The sequence below is a fragment of the Sebastes fasciatus genome, chromosome 9 (assembly GCF_043250625.1).
Source record: "Sebastes fasciatus isolate fSebFas1 chromosome 9, fSebFas1.pri, whole genome shotgun sequence".
Classification (NCBI taxonomy): domain Eukaryota; kingdom Metazoa; phylum Chordata; class Actinopteri; order Perciformes; family Sebastidae; genus Sebastes; species Sebastes fasciatus.
The window spans coordinates 7,238,395-7,264,249 of record NC_133803.1 but is presented as its reverse complement, the minus strand read 5'-3'; the positions used below and the strand labels follow the sequence as shown (position 1 = coordinate 7,264,249).

General features: G+C 40.7%; 1 long non-coding RNA gene and 1 pseudogene across 2 annotated transcripts; both read left to right on the top strand.

Moving 5' to 3' along the window:
• The window catches only part of LOC141773569 (uncharacterized), an 82,698-nt pseudogene that overhangs the window by 13,812 nt on the left and 43,031 nt on the right, over nt 1–25,855 (top strand).
• On the top strand, nt 4,799–13,767 carry LOC141773730 (uncharacterized). Of its 2 annotated transcripts, none has more exons than XR_012595177.1 (3): nt 4,799–4,913; nt 7,081–7,252; nt 13,551–13,767. It is a non-coding gene; the product is annotated as an uncharacterized LOC141773730 (long non-coding RNA). The 2 variants fall into 2 exon arrangements; XR_012595178.1 differs by having other exon boundaries at nt 4,831–4,913; nt 7,122–7,252.

The following is a 25,855-nucleotide window of genomic DNA, read 5'->3' as shown; positions in this document are numbered from 1 at the left end:
AGGAAGATTCCTTGATATACGAGATGTAAAAGCAGATCAGATACATGCACTACTGACAACAACTGAGGTTGGGGAAAATGGACAGAATGAGGGTTAAAGTTTAAATTATGGTGCTCCATATACTTCAGTGGAATACGAGAAGCCTGATAGCTAATGGGCAAGAATTTAAAAAGTATGTATATGAATTAAAAGTAGTACCGGATGTTATATGTGTGCAGGAAACGTGGTTACATCCACATTTAGACTTTGTGATTCCAGGGTTCAGCTCTATAAGACATGATAGAGCTAACAACCAAAATGGTGGAGGGTGTGCAACCTTTTTCAAAGATGGATTGGCTTACTGGAAGATTAAGTCCCCTGAAGATATGGAAGGTATTGTGGTTGAAATTTGCAGCCCCAGGAATGAAGGAAATATTAAATTAATCAATTTCTATAATCCATGTAGGAACCTAACTATAGATATGTTCAATGAAATGGCAGGGGAAGTATGTAAGAAGGAAATATGGTGTGGGGATTGTAATGCACACAGCAGCTTATGGGGTAGTAATCACACAGACAATAATGGAAATATAGTGGAAGAAATAATGGAAGAAAGATCATTGGTCTGTCTTAATAATGGCAAAGGCACAAGAATAGATGTGAGTCGGGGTACAATATCATATTTAGATCTTACAATGGTGACAGGTAGTTTGGTGAATGTTTGTGAATGGTATGTTAAGAGTGAGTCAACTATAGGAAGTGATCATTTCCCAGTTCTCACTATAATAAACACAAACGTATGTATGCAGGAAGGGAGCACAATTACAAGGTGGTGTTTTGGCAAGGCTGACTGGGAGAAGTTTACAATATGTTGTGAGGAGTCAGTTCACTTGGTAATATTAGAAGGAAGCATAGAGGAATGTACAAGTCAAGTTACGGAACATATACTGAATGCTGCAAAACTGAGTGTACCAAAACGAACAACACAGGGTAGGAAGAAAGTGGTACCTTGGTGGAATGAGGAATGCAGCATAGCTGTTAAAGAACGAAACAAGGCTTTCAGAGCTGATGAGTGGGATAAGGAAGTCAATAAAAATGCCAGCATTGATTGATGGGGAGAGGATGGCAGTATCAGATAAAGAGAAGATGGATGTGTAAGGTAAGGCATTTGCGGCAGTACATAGTGGGGAGCACCTTTATAATATACACAGGCAGCAAAAAGAGCGTGTGCTCAGTGAGAATGAAAATGTGAGAGAGAAGAGAGAGGATGATATGTCAACACTGGATGTGGAATTTACAATGGCAGAGCTCAAAATAGCCTTGAAAGATACTGGATATACAGCACCAGGACAACACCAGTTATGTTATGCCATGTTTAGACAGCTACCAGTGGAATCATTTAAGTTAGTGTTGAGACTCTTCAATAAAATCTGGACGGAGGGAGTCATACCAAGTTGTTGGAAAATGGCAGTAATATTACCATTCAACAAGCCAGGGAAAGATCCTGCTAATCCTGGTAGTTATAGGCCCATAGCGTTGACATCTCACTTATGCAAATGGATGGAGAAGATAATAGTACGTAGATTAATGTATGTTTTGGAACAGAGAGGGTTAGTGAGTAATGTTCAGTGTGGATTTAGAAAAGGTCGATCTACAATAGATGCTCTAGTTAGAGTAACTAATGAGGTAGAAAAGACACTCAAAATGAAAGAGGTGATGACAATAGTATATTTTGATATAGAAAAAGCATATGATTCTATGTGAAGGGAAGGGCTGCTTATAAAGATAGGTAAAATGGGTATTGGAGGGAGGTTGTATAATTGGGTAATGGACTTTTTAACAGACAGGAAATTTAAAGTCAAGGTTGGAACAGAAGTATCTAAGGACTACAATATATAAAATGGTATCCCCTAGGGGAGTGCAATCAGCCCAGTGTTGTTTAACATAATGATAAATGACATATTTGAAAATTTAGATGGATGCATCAAATCAGCGATATATGCAGATGATGGGGCAATATGGATGAGGGGAAGAAATGTGCCATATGTGATGGAAAATAATAAGGAAAGCAATAGGGAAAGTGAAGAAATGGTCATATGAGTGGAGATTCAAAATGTCAACAAATAAATCATGTTATATGATATCTACAAAAAAGCGAAACATTAATACTGAGAATTTAACATTATATGGTCAGTTGATGGAGAGGGTGAATGAATACAAATATCTGGGTCTATGGTTAGACAGTAAATATACATGGCATGTTCATATAAAACATCTGGAAACAAAATGCAAAAAAGTAGTAAATTTACTACGAGCTGTGGCTGGATGTGACTGGGGGGCAGATAAACAGTCATTGATTGACATATATAGGGCAATCATGAGGTCAACAATAGATTATGTTTGTTTAGTTTATGGAGCAGCAGCAAAGACATCATTACAAAAAGTGGATAGAGTACAGTGTAGAGCATTACGGTTATGTATCTGAGCTATTAAGTCAAACCCATTAATGCAGTATTAATTGAAGCAGGAGAGACTACACTGGAATTAAGAAGAGAGAAATTAGCTCTAGCATACTGGGTCAGGTTAAAAGGAAGCGGAGAAGAAAATCCTACAAAGGTAACAATACAAAACTGTTGGGAATACTCTAAGTTTCAAGGATATGGATTTGGATGGACAATGGAAGAAAAAGTGAGGACATATAGATTGGAGGCCTTAGAGTTCACCAGGTCCACACCAGTAAGCAGCGTACTGAAGGAACTGGCCTTCTACCTCCGAGAGGTCAAGGCCCAGTTACGTGCTGGTTAATCTTGTATGACAAAGAGATTTTCCAAACAGACGGGTTAAAGCATAATAATACAATTTATTCCGAACAATTAATGTTGCATAAGTAAAATAAAAGAGTATACAGATATCTGGATCCAGTCTACGTGTCCCTGACAACATACAGTGCATGGGTCAGTTCGTGAAGTCTGAACCCCGAGCTATCCCTGATCCAGCCTATTCATAGTTTACACAATATTAATATTCATGAGTTATGGCACGTGATGTTTCTGCTGCATGTCTTCTTCTTCGTTATCTCCTTCTGGCTCCGTTCTCTCCTTGACCTTGCAAAAGAAAACAGCACCTGCCACCTCCCTTTTCCTCACAATCACTCTATTCATAACAAATCCAACAGTCAGGTTATTGTAAGCATTCTTGTACATAATAAATCCAACAGTACCCCCCTGGCTGCTCCCAGAAGTTAAAATAGACATGAGTATTATGGAAAAAAAGAAAAGGGAATGGCAAGTAAATGAAGTGGGAGTTAAAACAAGTGTGTACATAAGGAACAGCTATGATAATTATCTCAAAATATATACAGATGGTTCCAAAAATAAACAGGAGTGTGTGGGAGTTGGTATATATATTCCAGAATTTAAAATATCTATTTCCAAAAGAATTTCAAACCAGGTATCAGTGTACACAGCAGAAATAGTGGCAATCATTATTGCAATGCAGTGGGTTGAGGAGGTCAGACCTAACAGAATGGTGATAGGCAAAGGTGATTCAAAAGCTGTTTTGGAAAGTACACATTCAACAAAAGCTGTAAGGCAGGAGTGCCCACACTTTTTCAGCATGCGAGCTACTTATAAAATGACCAAGTCAAAATGATCTACCTACTATAAAAATGCAAAACATATATTTATTTATAAATATATTGAGTATTCTTTATATGTACAATATATGTTGGTGTACCTTGCATAACTGCATGAACCCATATTGTACAATATAACTCTGTACATTTTTTGTCATTACCTTACTCTGATGACTTGCACTGAATGGAATCAGCCAGGGATGCATAGTCCGGACAGTAGCTGCTGATAGCCAGCCTCAAGCACACTTCCAAATGATCATCAGTCAAGGTGGAACGGTATTTGGACTTAATAATCTTCATGTGGGAAAAGGCTGACTCGCATAAATAAGTGGAGCCGAATAATGCAGTCAAGGAGGTAGCACATTTCCTCATGTTGAGGTACTTTTCCTCTGTGAGTAAGTTCCAGAACTGTCCATGAGCCCTGGACTTAAGCTGAATGTCAGCTTGTAGTGTCAAAATCTCATCCTCCACTCCAGATGAGTTCAGGTGAAACAGTGTTGCAATTTGTTGGCTGACGTCTATTTAAAAAAAAAAAAAAAAAAAATTAAATTATTTTTTTTTTGTTTGTTTTTTTAATGCCATGCGATCTACCCACACTACCTTTGCGATCGACCGGTAGATCGCGATCGACGTATTGGGCACCCCTGCTGTAAGGCAAGAGCTAATCATTGAATTGTACTATAGCTTGCTAAGACTGCACAGAGGGGGTATAGATGTATTATTGTGTTGGGTTCCAGCACACGAGGGGGTGAAAGGGAATGAGTTTGCAGATAAACTAGCAAAAAGTTCACTGCAAAAAGACATTACAGAACCAGTTTTACTTGGGAAAGGAGAAGGAAAAGCTGTGATTAAAAGGAAAGGAGTTGAGATATGGCAGAAAAGATGGAAGGAGGACCAGAAGGAAGGAGATATTTCAAAATACAAAAGTCGGTCATAACAAAGACGTATAAAGAAAGGAACAGAAGGGAAGAAATCCTCATAACAAGACTCAGACTGGATCACACAGGTCTTAATGGCACTTTGGCTTTAATGGGGAAAAGGAACAGTGACAAGTGTGGGGATTGTGGTGTTAAAGAAAATGTGCAAAGAAGAGGAGGAGGAGGAGGAGGAGGAGGAGTAGTAGTAGGAGGAGGAGGAGTAGGAGTAGGAGTAGGAGTAGGAGGAGTAGGAGGAGTAGGAGGAGGAGTCTGAGTCTGAGGAGTCTGGCTGGTTGGTGGCGGAATAGTTGTTTCGTTAGCTGACGAACATATTTGATCCGTTTCGAGGCGGCAGAGCTCCAGGTGAACCCGCACACACTCAGGTAAACACTTTAATAATGTTTCTCTGAGCCGGAAATCAAAGTGAATATAGCGTTAGCACGCTGGGCTAGCTGCGATGCTAACAGCTAGTTAGCCTGTTAGCTTCGGCCTGCTGCTGTGTGGCTAACTGCTAGCGTTAGCCTTAGCTCTCTGTAATGTGTGCTCCTGTTATCTGATTGAACTTCCGGTTCCTTTGTGTTTTAGTCCAGTTTGAGAGGAGTTTCTCAGTTTGTCTCAGTGGACCATGTTATCAGCACTACGTGGATGAGAGTAAAACCTGCTGCTGTGTGGCTAACTGCTAGCGTTACGCCCGGGCCACACAGCGCGCTTCAGGCTCGCCTGACGGCAGCGTCACGTCGTGGCCGCGTCATGCCCACCTATGGTGTTCACACTAGACGCGAGTTACCCGCGTCTCGGGAGCGTCTCAGCTACCTGTCAGCTGTGTTTTTGCTGTTGCTGACAGCCCTTTCTTTCTACATAGAGTTTGCCTTTTAATGGCCATTTAACTTCATAATAAATGTGATTTATATTTATTTAAGACAAAAAAGGGTAAGAACTGTGTGGTAATTTGTAAATATTATTAAAAACAAGCAAATAAATGCATACAAAAATATTAATATATATATATAGCCCATATAAATCCCTCTTTTCTGTCAGTGAAGAGGGATTTCTATGGGCTATATATATATATATATATATATATATATATATAAATCCCTCTTCATTGACAGTGAAGAGGGATTTCTGTGGGCTATATATTAATACAAAAAACTGCGCCTTGATGGAGAAAAACACCTGAAGTATTTCAGAATGAGCGCTGAACAAATGGACAATTTACTTTCATTGATTGGAGCTGACCTGACCAGGCAGACAACAACTTACAGGGCTGCCATTGAACCAAAACAGCGGCTTGCCGTCACACTGAGGTAATTATAACTATTTCAATTTATGGACCTGCATTAATAAAGACCAGAGTAAATATAAGTAAAGTGGTTTTTTTTTATTATTATAAAACAAAGCAAAATAAACAGTTTCGTTATTTGTTAACCTTTAGAAAACGAAAATTATTATTAAATATCTTAAAAAAAATTAAATAACACCTCTAAAAGAAAGAACAATAAAGTCACGTGGTGTTTGTTGAGAGAGAGAGAGAGCGCATTGGAAAAATACTGCCCATCACCTGATGTTCTTATAACCTATTAACCCAGTCTATTATATTTATAGCATATGTAGGGTTTCTGCTATGACTACTACAGTGTTTACAAAATTAAAAGCCTGTACTATATTAACTTGATGGAAACCTGCAAGTACACCACTGCTTTATTTAGAGTATTTCAGAATAAAACCATTGTGTTAACGAATGCATGATTCTGTGCACTAAAAACGCTAGAGGCCTTTTATTTTGAAATCTAGATAGGAAGTGTAAAATATTGATGGTCAGTGACATATTCTACAGATGTCTAGACATGGAAACTGTAGTAATCTTGCTGGTATGATGTTCATATACTGTCAATAGATCACCTTCACTGTCTGTTGCTGCTGGGAGACGCAGCCGAGAGGTAAGCGGCTCGCGTGTAAAATAGGCGAGCCTTCTATTCTATAAAATAGACGCACGTCTCACGTGCGTCTCATGCGGGCAGTGTGTCCACTCTAACCTGTTAACATGGACGCCGAAATAAAAAACAACACGCGACGTTGCCGTCACGCGAGCATGAAGCGGGCTGTGTGCTCCAGGCTTTAGCTCTCTCTAATGTGTGCTCCTGTTATCTGATTGAACTGTAGTATCTTTTCTGCGACAGTGCTGTTGAAGTGATGAGGAAGGATGCTCCGAGGACACTGTTCTTGCTGGTATAATAGAGTTTATTACAAACAAGCAACACATGTCATAACGGACGTCTAGAGCGTCCGGAGGTCTCAAGTCGAATCTGAAAGTCCTGCTCTTTGGGGCTCTCGCGCCTCCTTATATCGGGCTCAGATGTTATGCAACATCCGTCATGCAACATGCGAGCTGAGCATAAAAACATGTGTGTCCTACATGTTTATCTTTCGACCCCTTGACTTTGGTCCGACCCTTTGTCCCCGTTATGCTGTTTACCCATGTTTACATTTAGGGGCCCCGCTGTCTTTGTGTTACTCCTGAGCATAAAAACAATGGGTGTTTACATTTAGGGGCCCCGCTGTCCTGTGTAACTCCTGAAAATATACCACAGAACCTCCAGACCAGGACCAGGAGCACTACAAGAGCGGAATGGAGGAGGAGCAGCAGAACCCGGAGCAGCGGAGCAACAAGGTCCCCAGAAGACTAGCAGCAGGCTTGTCCTCTGATCCCACCGACGTTCAGGTCAGTGTTCATGACGTCATGGCTTCAAGTCAGCCATTTTGGAGATACTGAACGGAAACAATGCAGCTGTTCCTGACTGTTGTGGCTCTAAACGGTCAATTATTGAACCTTTTCACCGTATTCCGTTGTTTCGGTTCATCAAGCGACGAGGCAGGAAGAGAAGACGTAGGTGTCCTCGTGAAGGCCTCTTTGCTTAATATCACTGACGAAGTGGGCCGGAGGCCTGGAGTGTGTTCCAATCCGCTTACTTCTGTACTTACACTCACTATTTTGATTGCATAAGTGCGTTCACACTGGGAAGTACGGTAAAATGCAGTGCACTCAAAGTACCCGGATGTTGTGCTCAAATCGTTGAGTGTGGAACACTGGACACTTTTCACACTCAATTGTCGCCATTTTGGCTACGTAGCGGAAGGGGCGGGACCACGACCACGACCACTATTCAAACATACATAGACAACAGAATAAAACAATACAATACGTAAACATACTGGTGCATTTTCAGCCAACAGGAGGACACATTGTAGGCGTAGGCGACGACGTTGGAAACGTAATTTCCACTCTGCTTTCATTTTTTACTTCAACAGAGCAGGTAGATATTTTGGCGGGTAGTGGACGGGTAAAACCTGAAGGAGGCAGCAGTGCAATACAAAGGATGCCAGCTGCCGTAAAACCCCGAAGAAAAAGAAGATATTTTGGCGGGTAGCGAGCCGCGGTCAAATGTTGCGATCGTCATTTCCGGTCAGTGCGCCGCAGAGTATTCGATTTGAGACTACCCTACCCCGTTGAAATTTACGCACTATTTAAGTCAGTATAGAGTGCATACAGTGCACTACATTGAAGTGTACTTCAGGAAGTACGTGGATTGGAACACACTCCTGGACTACGAAGCAGGGTTTGGGTTTAGCGAGCTAACTTCTGGGTTAACCCTTCAAGGGTTTCAGTACTGATGTCACGTGCTGTGTCGTGGCTTCGGAGCTCGTGTCGAGTAATTCAGGAAGTTTTCCGTGAAGCGCGAGGCTCGTTTTGTTTTAGACCAATGACGTCACTGAAGACGCCCGTTGAGAACTTTTTTTTTTTTTATTGAACAAAAACAGATTTACAAACAACATGGCTCATAGATCATTGCATTAGAGTAAAAGGACAAGATGCAAACAGAACGAGAACAGATAAAATATGTAAAATTATACATGAAAATAATAATAAATTAAGGGCTAGGGCTGTACCTGTAATTCATATACTTCTATTATACTAAGAAGGTTCAATGCATTTTTGTTTGTTATGACTTTAAGGGCTTTTATGTAATAAAGAAACTCAGAATGAAACACATTTAACCTTGGTTTCACTTTCATATACTTAGATTTGTGCAAATAAAATTTTCCAAGAATGAGAATGATATTCACCAGAAAGTCTTCTTTGTTATTGTCCATGACAAGTCCATAAACAATGTCCTTTTGAGAGAAGTTTCCCAGATGACAAACTTTTGGGAAAAGACAGTCATGTATATCATAAAGCCATAAAGCTCCAGAATACATACAATGAAAAAATAAATGCTCAGTAGTTTCAGTATCATCACAAAATACACAGTTATTGGTTTCAATCCCAAATCGTTGTCACAACAAAACACTGGATGGATACACTCCGTTTAATATTTTAAAATGGATTTCTTCTGCTCTGGAAGTTCTGGGGAATTTTAGATATTTAGTTTGTAACATGTGAATAGTCTTTTTCTGATAGATTTGTGAAATTGAATTTCTGTAAGATACTATAGGGTATGAGATGTGATTAAACATATTTCTAATTGTTTTGTTTGGGATTTTGATTTCACTAAAGTCACAGCCACCAACTAAAAGTTGTGGGAGACGAGGTGTGATAGGAGTAGGATTTGTTAAAATTCCTCTAATCAAGCATATAATAGAGTTGGGGATGGCTTTAGTTATGGATTTAAATATGTCACGATTACCAATTAAATGATATCTGAGACAGAAATTCTCATACGACATGATACAGCCACTACTATCAACTGAGTGAGTTACCGACCAAATTCCTTTCTCCATCCAGTCCTTGTTAAACAAAGATTCTTTTTTAACCACAACATATCTATTATTCCATATTGGTGTATTGTGTGGGGTGAAATTGTGATGGTATAAGAGCTTCCAATATAATAGGACCTGCTGGTGAAAAAGGGATAGTTTAAGTGGGAGTCTTTGAATAGCAAAATCACATTTAAGTAAGAACTCTATACCTCCCAATTTCTTGAATGTTTCTCTGGGGATATGATACCAAAAGTTGTTGTTGCTCAGAAAAGATTTTAACCAATTCATTTTTGGGGTTCCATTTAAAAAATCAAAGTCGATGGCTTGTAGGCCTCCATCCTTAAACTCTTTGGTCATCTCTGCTCTCTTAACATAGTGAATTTTCCTTTTCCAAATATAATCAAAATTAATTTGGTTGATTTTTTTAATGACTGTTTGGAATAGCCATTGAGTATGCTGTATAGATACATCTTGAGATGCTTTCCATTTTTGTCAAGAAAATTCGACCCAGTAAACTAATATCTCTTAATAACCATAAGTTAAGTCTATTTTGGCCATCATCTATTACTTTCCACACATTCTTATTTTCATTTTCAGCTGAATCTCTAGAAATATGAATGTCCAAGTATTTAACAGTACATTTTATAGGAATATTGTATGCCTCTGTTAAAGGACTTTGATGAATTGGCATTAACTCACACTTGTACAAATGTAGCTTTAGACCAGAGGCTTTGGAAAAAGTATGAATCACTTGTAGCACCTTGGGAACTTCGGATAGATGTTTTAAAAAGGTTTCCCGAATACATCCAGTGCAGCAATATTTACATTTTTTATAAAGATGGAGAGCATTTCCGTAGCTATTACAAAGAGAAACGGAGAAATTGGACAGTCCTGTTTAACACCACGTTTGCTTGGAAATCGGGGTGATAAAGAAATTGAACTGTCTGTATTTTCATAAAGGGATTCTATAATGTTTCGAAATTTGACTCCAAAACCTAATATTTAAAAAAATGGAAACTAAACGGATGCTCAATTGAATCGAATGCCTTATAAAAGTCAAGAAACAAAATAAAACCATCATCTTCTATTAAATTGCTATAATCTAAAAGATCAAGGACTAAGCGAATATTGTTGTGAATGGATCCGCCCTTCATAAAACCAGATTGGGAGTCGCTTTTAATTTTATGCAAATTTTCTTTTAATCTATTAGCATAAATATGTGTTATAAATTTATAGTCGGTGTTCAATAATGCGATTGGTCTAAGATTGTCTAATATTTTTGGGTCCTTACCAAGCTTTGGAATTGAAGTTATTACACCATGTTTCATGGTGGAAGGGAATGTCAGATTATTAGTTGTTTATTTTAACATAAGGGAGAATGGATCTTTTAATAAATCCCCAAAATGTCTATAGAAGTTGGCAGTAAGAACATCACTACCTGGAGATTTATCTAAAGATTACTGCTTTTTCCAGCTCATCGGGAGTAATATCAGCATCACACCACTCTGCAAACTCATTGTCTATACGGGGAATAAGATCTTTGATATGGTTGACGAAGGACTCGGTATCATCAATAGAAAAGGCTGAGGAGTATAAATTACTATAAAAAGAGACTATTTCCTTGGCAATCATGGCAGGATTTGTATTAACCTGGTCATGAATCAATAAGGCTTTGATTGACTTTCTCTCCTGCCTTCTTTTTTCTAGTCAACAGAAATATGATGAGCTTCTTTCCCCTTCCTCTATCCATTTTGCCCTGGATCTTATGTATTCAGCTTTCCGAAGATAGATTTCATCAAGTTTAGTTTGCAGGATTTATAATTTCTCTTTTATCACTGTCAGTATGTCTTATTGCAACAAGTGTTTTTTTCTTTAATGATATTAACTTCTGATAATTTGTTACTTCTGTTAAGCGGTTTCCCAAAATGAATAGAATATTCCCTAATTTTAAATTAAAAAAATTCACATTCAGAAATATAGGATGTCACAGATTCATCAGATATCAAATTAGAGATTGTGGTTTTAATACCGTCACAGAAGGATTGGGATTTTAGTAAATTAGAATTAAATATCCAGTAGTCTTTGTTCCTGTGACAAACTCCAGGGGGTTTAAAAATCAATTTAATAACAGAGTGATCTGTGAGAGGAGCTGCTGATATACAGCAGTCAGCGAAAAAGTTTATCACAGAGGAGGAGATTAACCAGAAATCTATTCTTGACTTGGCTGAATTATTTGGTTTAAACCAAGAATATTGCTTGACGTTTGGATATTTAAGGCGCTAAGGATCTAACAAATTGTGAGTGCTACAGAAATCCGATAGGATAGGATTATAAAGGTTGCGTTGTGATTTGGGAGGATGTCTGTCAAGGCATTCATCATTGACCATGTTAAAATCTCCTCCCATAATCACAACTGCAGTTGGATAGATAAGTTTAAGGCTTTCAATGGTATCGGAAACCTCTGATATCAACTGTCTGTTTTGAATTAGGTTATGAAATCCGTAAACATTAACCAGAATATTATATTTCTCATCAATGACCAGGACGCAGATTATCCAGTGACCATTGTTGCTAATTCTAGATGTTACCAGTTTAGCAGGTGAGTTACAGAATAGAATAGCCGACCCTGCTGATCTAGTGGAACCATGATCAAAAATAATTTTGTCTCCCCATTGGTTTACCCAGAATTTTTCGTCCTCCGGTTTTGAGTGTTTCTTGCAACAAAATAAAATGAGCTTTTTCGCCCTTACAAAATAAAAATATAGATTTTCTCTGTGTTATCTCTCAAGGCCCTAGAATTAAGTGAAATACAAGAAAAAACAACATTCATTGTGAACATAAATTAGCAACCGCTAATACACAGTAATGAGACCAAACTAACTGTGATTGAAGAGAAGTGAAAAAAGAAGCCAAAAGAAAGGCAATGTCCCTGAAATATCAAAATTGTAACTAAACTAACCAACCTGCTTATTACAAACAAAGGGCCCTTTTAGTGCTTGTGTATCCCTCCTAAGTGATTCTCTGTCCATTGATGTATCCAGCACCACCTCTATAGTAAGTCCGTTTTCCAGCTGCTCTAGCCTGGTGAATCTTTGGCCACAGCGTTGCTTGCATCTCCCTGTCAGCCATGCAGAGGTCTTTGATAAAGCCGATCCCCAGTTCTTTGCAGACCGGTGAATCCTTGGTCATCTTCCACAGCGCGTCTCGGTGTGTTCTCTGAGTGAACTGGACGATGACATGCCTCGTTTTGTTTTCCTCACGTCTGCCTAGTCGGTGAACTGAGTCAACAATGTTGTAGATGTTCAGGGACCATGGCGGGGAAATTTTCCCCAGCAAGTTAGCAACCACTTCACGTGTATCTTCAACTTCTTTCTTTTATCCCCCGCATCCTGAGATTCCACCGGTTCTTGTACCGCTCAAGTTCTAGGACTCGGTCCATAAGCTCAGCGTTATTCTTCTTTATTGCTGCCACTTCACGAACCGTAGTTTGTAGCTGAGTTTTGCAATCTTTGATTTCTGCCGCGTTGAACTCGACAGCCTTAGCTAAGCACCGAGTGTGTCCATCTTGTCAGTTAGCTGTTTTATTGCTTCCAAGACCGCATTTAATCCTTCTTTACCTTCTTCTGTCCCCACGTCCTTCCTTTTAGTTGCCGGGGAGTTTTTTATCGGCGAGAAGGGGTCTTGTCTTTTGGAGTTCTCGGTGGAAACTTCCATCTTAGTAGCATAATCACGGCAGTCAGTTGCTGCGTTGCCTCTGGCTGCCTGCGGGTTATTTTTTTACATCATGGTGCAAAAAATACTGGAGGGCGTATAAGCAGTTCAAAAGGACAAAAACATGAGAGTTGGACTGTAGAGTCTGTGTAAAATTGGGACAAGCAGACGGCGCTCAAAACGTGGATTGCACCCGGTCCACCATCTTGCCGGAAGTTCCGCCCGTTGAGAACTTGTTCTTCCTGAATAAAACCGGAAACTGTCTCCCATCGATCCTTTTCCTGTAGTTCCACGAGCACATTCACTGTCCTCTGCCCGGTTAAACCACTGCCACACATCTGGAACACATCTGCCTGTTTGACACTATTTGACCAATAGGTGGTTTCATATGTTTATTGATTGTATGTTTGTTGATTGATTATGTGTTTATTGATTGTGTTTTTTGATTATGTGTTGATTGATTATATGTTTATTGATTATATGTTTATTGATTGCCCTTTTTTCACAAGACAAAGTGTCAACAATAGTCTTTCTGTATTGTTATTTTACAGTTGTTGAAGGAGTGTTCCATCCCGCTGACACGTGTCAGGATCAGCAGTGCGATGTTGGCTGCGATGGACGCCGTTGGACGCTCAGCAGCTGTTCCAAAAGGCCAAAAGGTCATCTGCAGGTTCATTTTCTCTATTGGTTGAGGCCTTATATATATTTAAGTGTCCTCTTCTTCCTGAAATACTCTAAATGAATACCCCAAGAATGCTGATATTGGCCAAAAGGAAGAATGCCTCAAATATGGCTGTACGTTAGCGTGCTGAACGTTAGCGTGCTGAACGTTAGCGTGCTGAACGATAGCGTGCTGTACGTTAGCGTGCTGTACGTTAGCGTGCTGTACGTTAGTGTGCTGTACGTTAGTGTGCGTGATCTTGGTATCACTACCTCAGTGGTCTCAAACTCAATTTACCTGGGGGCCGCTGGAGGCAGAGTCTGGGTGAGGCTGGGCCGCATCAGGTATTCCACAAAAAAAGCTTTGTTAAAAAAAAAAACAATCTTCTCAAACGTCATTATTAACAGTTCTTTAACTTGAATGGGTTCTTCTGAACATGAACTGTCCTGAACATTAATGGAACATTGAAGAACATGAACGGTTCTTCTGAACATGGCCTCTATTGCGTCTCCCACTTTTCCTGAAATTGTCTGTGCTCGTCACCAACCTTTCTCTTCACTGCAGGCTTTGAAAAAGACATGATTGGGGCTGTGTGACAAGATATATATTCATTCCACTTGGTGTCACTCCGCAATAAAGTTGTGCCTGCTGTGTTTGTGTTGCTCTGCAATTACACCACCAAACCGCTAGTTGGCGGCGGCGTCTCTATGAGTTTCCTTCTTCTTCTTGTACTACAAACAGAAACTGAGGGAGTTGGAGCTAATAACTGTTGAACCACAGAACTTTTACTGACATTACTGCAACGCCGAAAAGAGAAAATATATCTGAGTGGATTTGTGTGAACAAACATTGAAAAGATGGAGGCAGAGAGAAGTAGAACTTTCTGTGGTTGTCCGGGGTCCTGGCCGCTCAGCATCGCTGACAGACTGGACCAATCACAGCTGTTGCGGTCTGCGTCGCCGCGACGTGTAGTTACATTTCTGGAGAGGTGCACGTCAGGCTACGGCGTCGATTCAACGCAGAAGTATAAATCAAGCTTTAATCGAGCTTATGCGATGTTACACGGGCGCCGCCACAGTTGTTGTGAAATGTTTCTCTGCTTGCATCAAGCCCGGCCGATTGCCCGCCCCCGGGAGCCATATACCCCACTGTGATGGGTAGGTTCGTTCAGCTCGGGCTCGCGCAACAAAGGGACCTTCAACGGCAAACTGCCATTCACATAAAACTCGCGGGCTGAGGGCGCCTGGTTAGCTCAGTTGGTAGAGCGGGCGCCCATGTAACAAGACTTGGTCCTGACCGCGGCGGCCCGGGTTCGAATCCGGCCTGTGGCCCTTTCCGCATCCACTCTCTCTCTCCCCCCTTTCCAAGACTCTATCCACTGTCCTGTCAATAAAAATGAAAAAATGCCCCCAAAAAAAACTTTATAAAAAAAAAAAAAATTTGCGGGCCGCACTAACATTAAACTTTCATATCAAGGTGGGGGCCACAAAATATCGTCTTGCGGGCCGCAATTGGCCCGCGGGCCGCGAGTTTGAGACCCCTGCACTACCTGCTCAGGTACTCTGTCCACTACTTGCTCAGGTACTCTGTATACTACCTGCTCAGGTACTCTGATCACTACCTGCTAAGGTACTCTGTATACTACCTGCTCAGGTACCTTGTGCACTACCTGCTCAGGTACTCTGCACACTACTTGCTCAGGTACTCTGTACACTACCTGCTCAGGTATTGAAATGAGGTCTCTACCTCAATGTGTTTCTCAGTTAAAATAAATTGAATGAATGACTTAGTGCGTGGTTTGGGTTAATCTTCAACTACAGGTCTTACATTTCCCATAATGCAACTCCATAATGGGGATGGGGCCTGATAATTAATAAATGTCAAGAGGGCGTCTGTGGTGACCAATCAAATGTCACTAGATCACTAGATCAAATGACAGAGGGACACGGCCCTGCAGTTGGTTGTCACGGGTGGTAGTGCATTAGTCAGACTGGAACATTGTGGGTTATGTTCCACTGACATGTTCTAAATGTTCTTCATGGTTTTAGATAGGTCGCTCCACCATGGCATCTCACTGACTCTCTCTCTCTGTCTGTCTGTTGCTATAGAAACGGAGAAGAAGAAAGGGACTGATTCATCAGAGAGTTCACACTGGAACGAAACCCTACAGCTGTTTTGAATGTGGGAAAACTTTCACTTCGGAAGGTTACCGCAAAGTCCACCAACGTATTCACACTGGAGAGAAACCCTACAGCTGTGCTGAATGTGGAGCATCTTTCAGTAGATCATATGGCCTCAAAATACATCAACGTATTCACACTGGAGAGGAACCCTACAGCTGTGCTGAATGTGGAGCATCTTTCAGTAGATCACATGGCCTCAGAAGACATCAACGTATTCACACTGGAGAGAAACCCTACAGCTGTGACGAATGTGGAGCAGCGTTCACTAGATTAGATAACTTCAAATTACATCAACGTATTCACACTGGAGAGAAACCCTACAGCTGTGATGAATGTGGAGCAGCTTTCATTAGATCAGGTTACCTGAAAATACATCAATACATTCACACTGGAGAGAAACCCTACAGCTGTGATGAATGTGGAGCAGCTTTCACTAGATTAGATAACTTCAAAATACATCAACGTGTTCACACTGGAGAGAAACCGTTCTGGTGTGACCAATGTGGTAAAACTTTTTCTGATTCAAATTCCCATAAAGCCCACCGACGTGGTCACACTGGAGAGAAACCGTACTGGTGTGACCAGTGTGGTAAAACGTTTACTCGGAATAGTGCCTTTAAATCCCACCAATTTAGTCACACTGGAGAGAAACCGTACTGGTGTGACCAGTGTGGTAAAACTTTTTCTCAGGATAGTTCCCTTAAATCCCATGAACGTATTCACACTGGAGAGAAACCGTACTGGTGTGACCAGTGTGGTAAATCTTTTTCTCAGTATAGATCCCTTAAAGACCACCAACACATTCACACTGCATCGTTGTGAACATGTTTCAGAGCCTAGCTAGATTTTTCCTTCTGCCTCCTCCCCATGCCATGATAGCTGTGTTGTTATATTCTGAGTTTCTCTCCACATTGAAGGCTGACCAACAGTAACTTCATGTTCTAAACAGCATGTATGTTTTCGTGGCTACGACTACATACTTGGACCACCAGAAACTTCCCAGTGGGACTACGTTTTGAGGCTGAACTGTCAGAACATCTGGAAGAGTCTTCCAATCACAAGGAGGGAGAACCAACCACAAACCTTTAAAAATCTTAAAGGTAAATTCTGGTTTATTTCAACCTGATGTATTTCCCATAAATATAACCGTTGTGACTCTGGGTCACGCTAACTTTGCACTCAGCACCTCTGTTATAGAGATTCAGGGAAACAAGGACTAGTGCAGAACATTGATATCAGCCTCCTACAACTTTCCAAATTAAGTGACTCGGTCAGATTAAGTGACAACAAGTTAGCGCGACCAATAGAGTCACAATGGACACATTTATGGGAAATACATCAGGTAGAAATAAAGTGGAAGTTTCCTTTGAGATATCTTCTGGTACACCCTAATGACAGGACAATCACCTCCGACACCAGAGACCATCTTTGAACAGAGACGGGGTGATTTTTAACCACCTATTTGTATAATCATTTGATCATTTACATCTTTACATCTTTATTTCATTTCATTTTGATCATTTATCATTTATAATTGAATTACTTAAAGGTCACCTATTATGCAAAATGCATTTTTCCATGTCTTTTAAACATCAATATCTGTCCCCTGTGTGTTTACAGGTCACCATAGTATCATAAAAGACCATCCTCTCTCTTTTTCTCCTGCTCCGTTTGTCCGGAAATGGGTGTGGAAATACGCTGCGCAGCTTTTCCTACTCTGGTGACGTCGTTAGAGAATTGCAAGCCATATAAGGGTTTCCTGGTGGAACCAGAGAGAACGTCCAGCTAGCTGACCCCGCCCCACAGCGCGTCACTGTCTCTCCTCCTCAACCTAACTATGAGCAAAGTCTGCTCCTCCAGCAGAACAGGCTTCATGTACTCCCATCATCTAAATATAACATGTTCTTTCACAAAGGCTTTATGTAATTACACTGTTTAAACAGCTGATATTTATATATTATATTTATTTGATGTCATGCATGTAGAAGAGTACAGGTAGTAAATAGTGACTGTAAGTAACACAATACATTTCTGTTTCACAGTCAAACTTTATTTGAGTAGACAGATGACAATCTTAATTATTCACAGCATTTTTAATCATCCCACCTGCAGTTATGTTGACATGGTACAGGAGAAAGTCTTTCAGCTCCGGTGAGCTCCGGTGAGTGTAACGTTAACCGGTCTGTAGTCATGGTAACACAGAGACTCTGATTACTTCCATACATTTATCAGGTGTCTTTTACCAGAAATAATGAACTGACTACTGTTTCACATCTTCTATTTTCCACCCTGATGTTCGCTGTCTTTACACACAGTCTCATAGCGGTAGCTACATGCTAATGGGTTAGCTCTGTATCTCCATGTAAACAGAGCTATCTGCTGTCCTCTGGGATTATTCTGTCAGTCATTTCTCACAGAGGGACCTGTAAAGACACATGTAAAACAGAGTGTATGTTTACGGTTTACAGAGTTGATGCATAAGGTAAACACTGAGCTAACTAATAGAGCTATAAATAGCATTATTTATCGGAGAGAAACCGTCAGGAAAACTTGGAATCTGGACCGCAGATGTTCATCATTTGTCGCCGATTTCTGATCAGATTCCTCCGGTAACGGGCGCTGGGTGAAGTTTCTGGTTTATAAACTTTAAAGTAGTTTATAAACTCTTCCTAGCTGCTTCTCCCTCTCCCTGCAGACGAGCTACAATCAGACCTACAGGTAGCTCTCTCTCTCCGTGAGCACTGAGCAGCTCCAGGGGAGGGGGAGAGAGTGACGCTGTGTTGAGGACGTTTGATTGACAGAAAACGCTGACCAATCAGAGCAGAGCCGAGTGGGAGGAGACAGGCTGTGAATCAGGGTCTTTCAAACAGAGCCTCTGAGCAGACATATTCAGGCTGACAGTATGAGAAGAATAAAGGTTTTTTTGAAAATTGCAGCATGTAAACATGTTCTAGTGCAACATTAAAATACATCTATGAACCTGGAAATGAGCATAATATGAGACCTTTAACTTTTGTTACCTTATCCTTGGTTCATTATATTTTACAGTGTGATGTTTGTGTTGTGAAAGAAAGAATAAGTGGCGTCTTGCCAAAAAAATTAAAGAGTTAAAGAACAGAATGTTCACTTTAAGGGTGTTCAAACTGTTAGAAGAGATTTTACTTGAGAAAAGAAGGTTTTACCTTAATTTGTACCTTTGTGTGTTTTTTACTTTGTGTTATCTTATTCATGTAATCCCATATACCAAGCATTTAATCAGCTTTGTGTTCTCATTGCTATAAAGAGGAATGTGCATAAGCAGGTTTGTGTGCTGTGCATAGACATGTTGTGTGCCATGGAAAGTTTAAGTTTGTGTCAACATGTCTGCAGTGGAAAGTAACAAAACCGCAAAATTCAAAAACAGCAGATGTACAGGAAAACATGTGGCTGAATCGGAAGCTGCAGAAATACCATTTGGGAGGTTTTAAACTTTGCAGAACTTTTCATCGGTGAAAGTTGATTGTTCTCGTAAGGTGAGGATTTGTGTACTCCCTGCCCACACTCGCAGAAGAGAATGCATTTCCTCTCATTCGTTAGCAATTAATGTCAACTGGTGAACAGAAATGTAAAGGAAGCGTGGAAAGGTAGAAAGACTTTTGCTCGCACACGTTTGCTCGAAAAGGGGGGAAGAAAAAAAGATCAAAATTTAGCCAAAGCGGTACTTTCCCTTTTTAAACCAAAATTAGAATTTTTCTTTGTTGTTGTTGGAAGAACCCTTGGTTGTGCTGAAGTTTTAAATAAATAATCGCTTCACTAGCCAATCGTTGTTGAGTTTTTCTCTGTGAGAGTGAAGCAACCGCACCGAAGACTTTTTTACGCGAGAAGACTCACTGTGGAGCTCCCGAGAGGTAAGCTTCAGCGCCCTCCACACCACGGCCACGTTACTGACTTAAATAATACACACACATATTTTTAGAGGTAGGGAAGCCTAGGTGCAGATCTCTCCCTGGGCCGGACCAGGTGTCCGCGCCCGGTGAGATCTCGTAACTGTTGAGCTTTTCTCTAAAGGCTAGGGACCTTGCACAGGCTATCTAGACGGAGAGGTACCGAGACCGGCTGTTCGGTTTATAAGGAGCATCCGTATAACAGGCTTATGCTGTAAGCAGTTAGGGGATTGTTCTCTTTAATTAACCTAGCAGAGGCCAGTAGGTTAGAATCACATAAGGAGGCCAGTCTCCGCCCTTCCCCCCTTCCCTCGTCTTCTCTTTGGCGTTACGTACGGATTTTACTCCAAGTGGAGAACAGAGCCAGCAAGCAGTTGAGAGGAGTTGGAGTAGGGGACTAACGGTAGCAACGGGACCCCGACAGTGGAAACTAGCCGCAGTTTCTCTGGAGGGCTACGGGCCCGCTAGCAGCTGCTTAGCTGATCCTTAAGTGCTACAGGCGGCAGATTAATGAACGTGCCGTCGCCCGCAGGAAACTCTCAGTTTCTGACACTCTGAGAGCGACCCGTCTCGTTAAGTTCTCGTAATATTAGATAAAAGCGTTAGCGGGATTAAAACCCCCTTCTACAATTTTTAACAAACTTTCCATCAATCAATATTTGTTGAGCTGTTGATCGGCGTTCTCAGCATTAACATTGTTTTAGGACTAAGTCGTGAGCTAATTGGACTCATTATCATTAATGATCTTACAGCAGTCAGATAATAAATGACCTCAGTAGTTAAGCCCAAACAGCAGCTGTGACTGATTTTTTTTAAATGTTCATAAAAGCAGAAGTGAATTAATTCATTTTATTAAATTAAAGTTTAAAAGTTTTTCATTTCTGTTTGTGTCGCTGTAAAGCCGACGACATCAGGTTCTCCTGGTCATTAATATTCATGAGCTCCCTCTCCTCATTGGCTACTGATAACAGGGTAACTAACCTGGTCCGGGGCAGGCTAACTGTCAGGCTAAGAGTTCCTGTAACACTGACCCGTCGGCAAAGCATTGATTTAACCTCTGATGTCGTATTATTTGACTTTATCAACCACTATCAGTCCAAAGATGAAAGTTTATAGAAAATCAACTACATATACATACTTTAGTAGTCTGGGTTATGACAAATTGCTCATAATATAATAAATATATACATAAATTGTTCATAATATAATAAATATATATATAAATGGGTCATAATATATCATTGGGTGAACCTGGGACACTGAATCACTGCTGAACCCTCTGGAGGTGTCGTGGGCCTCTCAGCGAAACAGCGAGGAAAGACGGCATGCACTTGATAACCCAGAAGATGCCATCGCTCACTTGACCACGATACTGAGTCGAGGCAGCAGGCATATGGGTGTGCAACTTAAGGGATACCAACAACTACTCCTATAAAACAGATTTACCACAAACATTCAACATCAACACATCTGGAGATACGTGGAGAAGTAGGAGGTAGCAGGAAATGGAAACACTCAAGTAAAGTACCTTGAATTAAGTACAGTACTAAAGTACTAAATGTACTTAGTTACATTCCACCACTGAATATAATAACGTTGATTAATAAAATCCTCTGTGAATCGTTGTTTCCCTCCTGACCTACAGGTGGAGACTTTCTTTCACTTTAAAGTGAAAAACCAGACCGGAAGTAGAGCAAACCGGAAGTGTGGTTGTTTCGTAGTGACCTCGGGCTGGTGGCGGGATAGTTGTTTCGTTAGTTGACGAGCATATTTGATCCGTTTCGAGGCGGCAGAGCTCCAGGTGAACCCGCACACACTCAGGTAAACACTTTAATAATGTTTCTTTGAGCCGGAAATCAAAGTGAATTTAGCGTTAGCACGCTGGGCTAGCTGCGATGCTAACAGCTAGTTAGCCTGTTAGCTTCGGCCTGCTGCTGTGTGGCTAACTGCTAGCGTTAGCCTTAGCTCTCTGTAATGTGTGCTCCTGTTATCTGATTGAACTTCCGGTTCCTTTGTGTTTTAGTCCAGTTTGAGAGGAGTTTCTCAGTTTGTCTCAGTGGACCATGTTATCAGCACTACGTGGATGAGAGTAAAACCAGAGGAGACAGCAGGACCTGAATATCTGTGTGCTTTGATTTGTAGTGAGTCCAGGACAACAGAGTCCAGCAGTCAGAGTGGAGACCTGCTGGATCTCAGAGACCAGGACCAGGAGCCCGTTTCAGAAAGCAGCTTTAACAAACTCTGAGATGGAAAAGTTTTCAGATCCAGAACAGCTGATCAGAGTTTGTTCAATCAAATGTGAGGATGAAACCAGCCTTCATCAATGGAGCTCTGATACTACGATTCACCATGGCAACAGGTAAATAAGAGGCAGAGCCTCCATCTGAATCCAGTCCACTAGAGATATTAATGCATGGATATGCTGACTGTGCACATTTCTCTTTAAAAAAGTCCCAGCAGGGAAAAGCGTCAATAACACAATAAAGTTGAATTCAGTGTTGTCCTTTAATTCATCTTTTAGCAGACTGACATCTCCTAATGGATGATAAAGGGTTATTCTGAGCTGATGGTGACTTGATGCTGTGTGATATTTGAATGTTCAAAGAAATGACTGGCAGCACATAAGAGTAACTTTAGACAGTCCTGAGTAACAAACTAATATCTGACACACAGTAAACCTTCGATACGGACTGAATGAATGAGGGAATAAAACACTAATCACACTTTCTGAAACAGAGACCAGGACCAGGAGCACTACAAGAGTGAAATGGAGGAGGACCAGCAGAACCCGGACCACGAGAGCAACAAGGTCCCCAGAAGAACAGCAGCAGGCTCGTCCTCTGATACCACCGATGTTCAGGTCAGTGTTCATGACTTCATGGCTTCATAACGACTCTAAAGACACGAGGAAGAGTCAGTAACTGAATAAATTACTGTTTAACCCTCTGAGGTCAAAGCCATTTTTCTTTAGCTATTTTTGGTCTGCCGGGTGTCCTATTGTAATAATTAAGGTAGAATCTCAACACTGTAAACTTTCTTTTTGATGGGAATGTACTTTGTTGCCTTGGCCTGGTCTGTTTCTGGAAGTGGCCTTGGCTACCACCCCCCTGGTTCTATTGACTACCCTGCTGGCGAGGTTGTTGGCGCCGCTGGGGTGTTGCCTTGGTATTCACTCTAGCGTGAGGCTCTTCGTTGCCTTCTAGTGCTAGGTGGTGCTTAATATGGTATGAATCCCCAGGACTCTGGCGTTGTCCTCGTACATCCTAGCAGGGTGCGCATATATCTCCCATGTCATCTTTTTTTTTTTCGTTCATTCAACCTTTATTTAGTTCTCGAGGAATCATTGAGAGCATGCCCTCAATTTCAATGATGTCAAGACAACAATAAAACAGAATAAATACATAAAAACCAAATCAACGAATTACAAGAAGCATTCAGCCAGACAGCAATAGAACACTGTGAAAAACAGTCACATTCAAGAGTGTATTAGATTGTGATCATGGATTTAAAATCACCTAGAGGTACAACTGTGTTTAATTTGAATGTGTTTTATTACACGGCTGTGTTGAATACTTGATTCTGATTGGTCAATCACAGCGTTCTGTAGTCTATAATTTCTTTATAGCAGACCGTTGCTTTGTATAGAGGGCTGTTGCTATGTATAGCAGACCGTTGCTATGTATAACAGACCATTGCTATGTTCACAACAATGACCGGCTCGCTGTATATTATTCCTTACTTGTAAACTGTTCCAAGTTTTTGCAGCACAAACACCAAAAGCAGTTTCCCCAAATTTAGTGTTTGCACGCGGGACTTCAAGCTTTAGCCGTTCACTTGAACGAGTCGAATAATGACTATAGGACCAATTTAATAAGGACGTGATGTATGATGGCAAGTTGCTATTAAGGGCTTTATAAATTAATAAATACCAATGCCTATCACGTCTTATTGTTAGAGACGCCCAACCAACCTTTTCATACAAGATGCAATGATGAGTACAATAACTGTCAGCAGTAATAAATCTGAGGGCGGAGTGATAAACTGAATTTAAGGGTTTGAGAGTGGAGGCAGAGGCGTTTCTATAGATAATGTCACCACAATCCAAGACAGACAAGAATACGGCCTCAATTATTTGCTTCCTACAGAACAAGAAAATTAGCTCAGTTTCTGTACAAATATCCAATTATTTGTTGTAGCATGCTGACAAGTGTGTCAACGTGAAATTTAAACGTAAGTTTTGGGTCCTGCCAGATGCCGAGGTATTTGTACTCTGAGACCCTGTCAATACTAACTCCATTCAGAGTGGTAATATATAAATTATTGTCCACAGTATCTCTGGCTCGAGAATAACATACATTTAGTCTTCTTTGCATTCAGAACTAATTTCAGATTAAAAAGTGCATCTTGCAATTTGTCAAAGGTTTGTTGTAGGATATCAGTGGCTGCAGTATCAGCAAAGCAATACAAAACTGTGTCATCCGCATAAAGATGAGAGTTACAATTTGTTAAGAAGGACATAATGTTGTTGATATAAATTGTGAACAAGACAGGATCCAATATAGACCCTTGTGAACCCCCTTTGACAGTGGAAACCATACAGAACGGTCATTGCAGGATCACACATTGCTGTCTATGATACAGGTAGTCCTGAAACCATTTACAGGATTCATAATCAAAACCAATTTCACATAGCCTCTGCAGGAGCATAGCATGATCAACACTGTCAAATGCTTTTGTTAGATCGACAAAGAGGGCAGCACAGTATTTCCCTTTGTCAACAGCAGATACACTATCCTTTATAACCACTGTAATCGCAGTGACAGTACAATGTTTAGCTCTGAAACCAGACTGGTTTGAATTTAGGAATGATATGAGCTGATTATTAACTAATGACTTCAAGACTTTAGCAAAACAGGACAGTTTGGAAATTGGCCGATAGTTATTAACCCCCTGAGGTCGAAGCTGTCGTATACGACAGGAAATTACTCTAGTTACTCTTTTTAGAATATCTCTGGAAAGCTGTGGCGTAGAGACTTACTTTAACTTGCAGCTGCTTCGTCACCACAGTAGCTTTCTAATGTATTGTGTAACGTATTTCTTTCAGATGGTATGTAATCTAGCTTGAAACAACAGTCTTTTTTTAGAGACTTCATAAAAGTTATAACTCCTACAATGAAAGTCTTCTATGAGTATTTATCCATTTATTGTCCATAAATATACATAGTCCTCCACCAATTGATTTCTTTGACAGGTGCTTATCTCTGTCTGCCCACTTTGTTCTATATCCGTCAACGGACACTGTTGCTTCTGGCTTTAGCCATGTCTCCGTTAGGCAGATGAGATTACACAGTTTGAAGTCTCTTTCGTGGGTCAGTCTCTCTGTTAACTCAAATAAATGTTGTTATTAAGAGATAGCACATTTGACAGTGTGATGGTAGGGAGTAGGGATGTCACGAGAACCGATACTTCGGGACCAAGTCGATGCCAAAATTTTTTAAAAAGTGACGGTACTCTTTTTCTACAGTACCAACGGTAGCGCTTTTGCTGCAGGGCTCCGCTGCGGGGGTCTACCTGGCACCTGTGCTCCATGCACACCAGCTGTGACAGCTCCATCCACCTCGCGGCGATTACCTCATTAATGTTATGGTTCCCTTATGGCATTGAGATTAAACGTGAAATATTGACTACACAAACGTCTCTTATTTCTCTCAGCTAACACTAAAAAACAAGCCGTTAAAGGTGTTACTCAGTTCACTGACACAACATTACCATAGAAACACACTGATGGGACCAACTGTCACTTTGTCAGTGTGAAGGAAAAACAACACAGAAAAGGCACATAACATAACTGCTTGTGTTGTACCACAGATTTTGGTGAATTATGTCCTAAGAGTCCGCTACAGTATAATACAGTATGTAGTATAATGCAGCAATATAATGTAGAATTGATTAGAATGTCAAATATACTATGGTATCATATGGTATAGTATAATATATAACAAAAATACATCAGTATGGTGAGGTATATAATCAGTCCAGCAGAGAGACAATGAGAGGGGAAGGTGAGGTGAGTGTCTCCAGTGAACCAG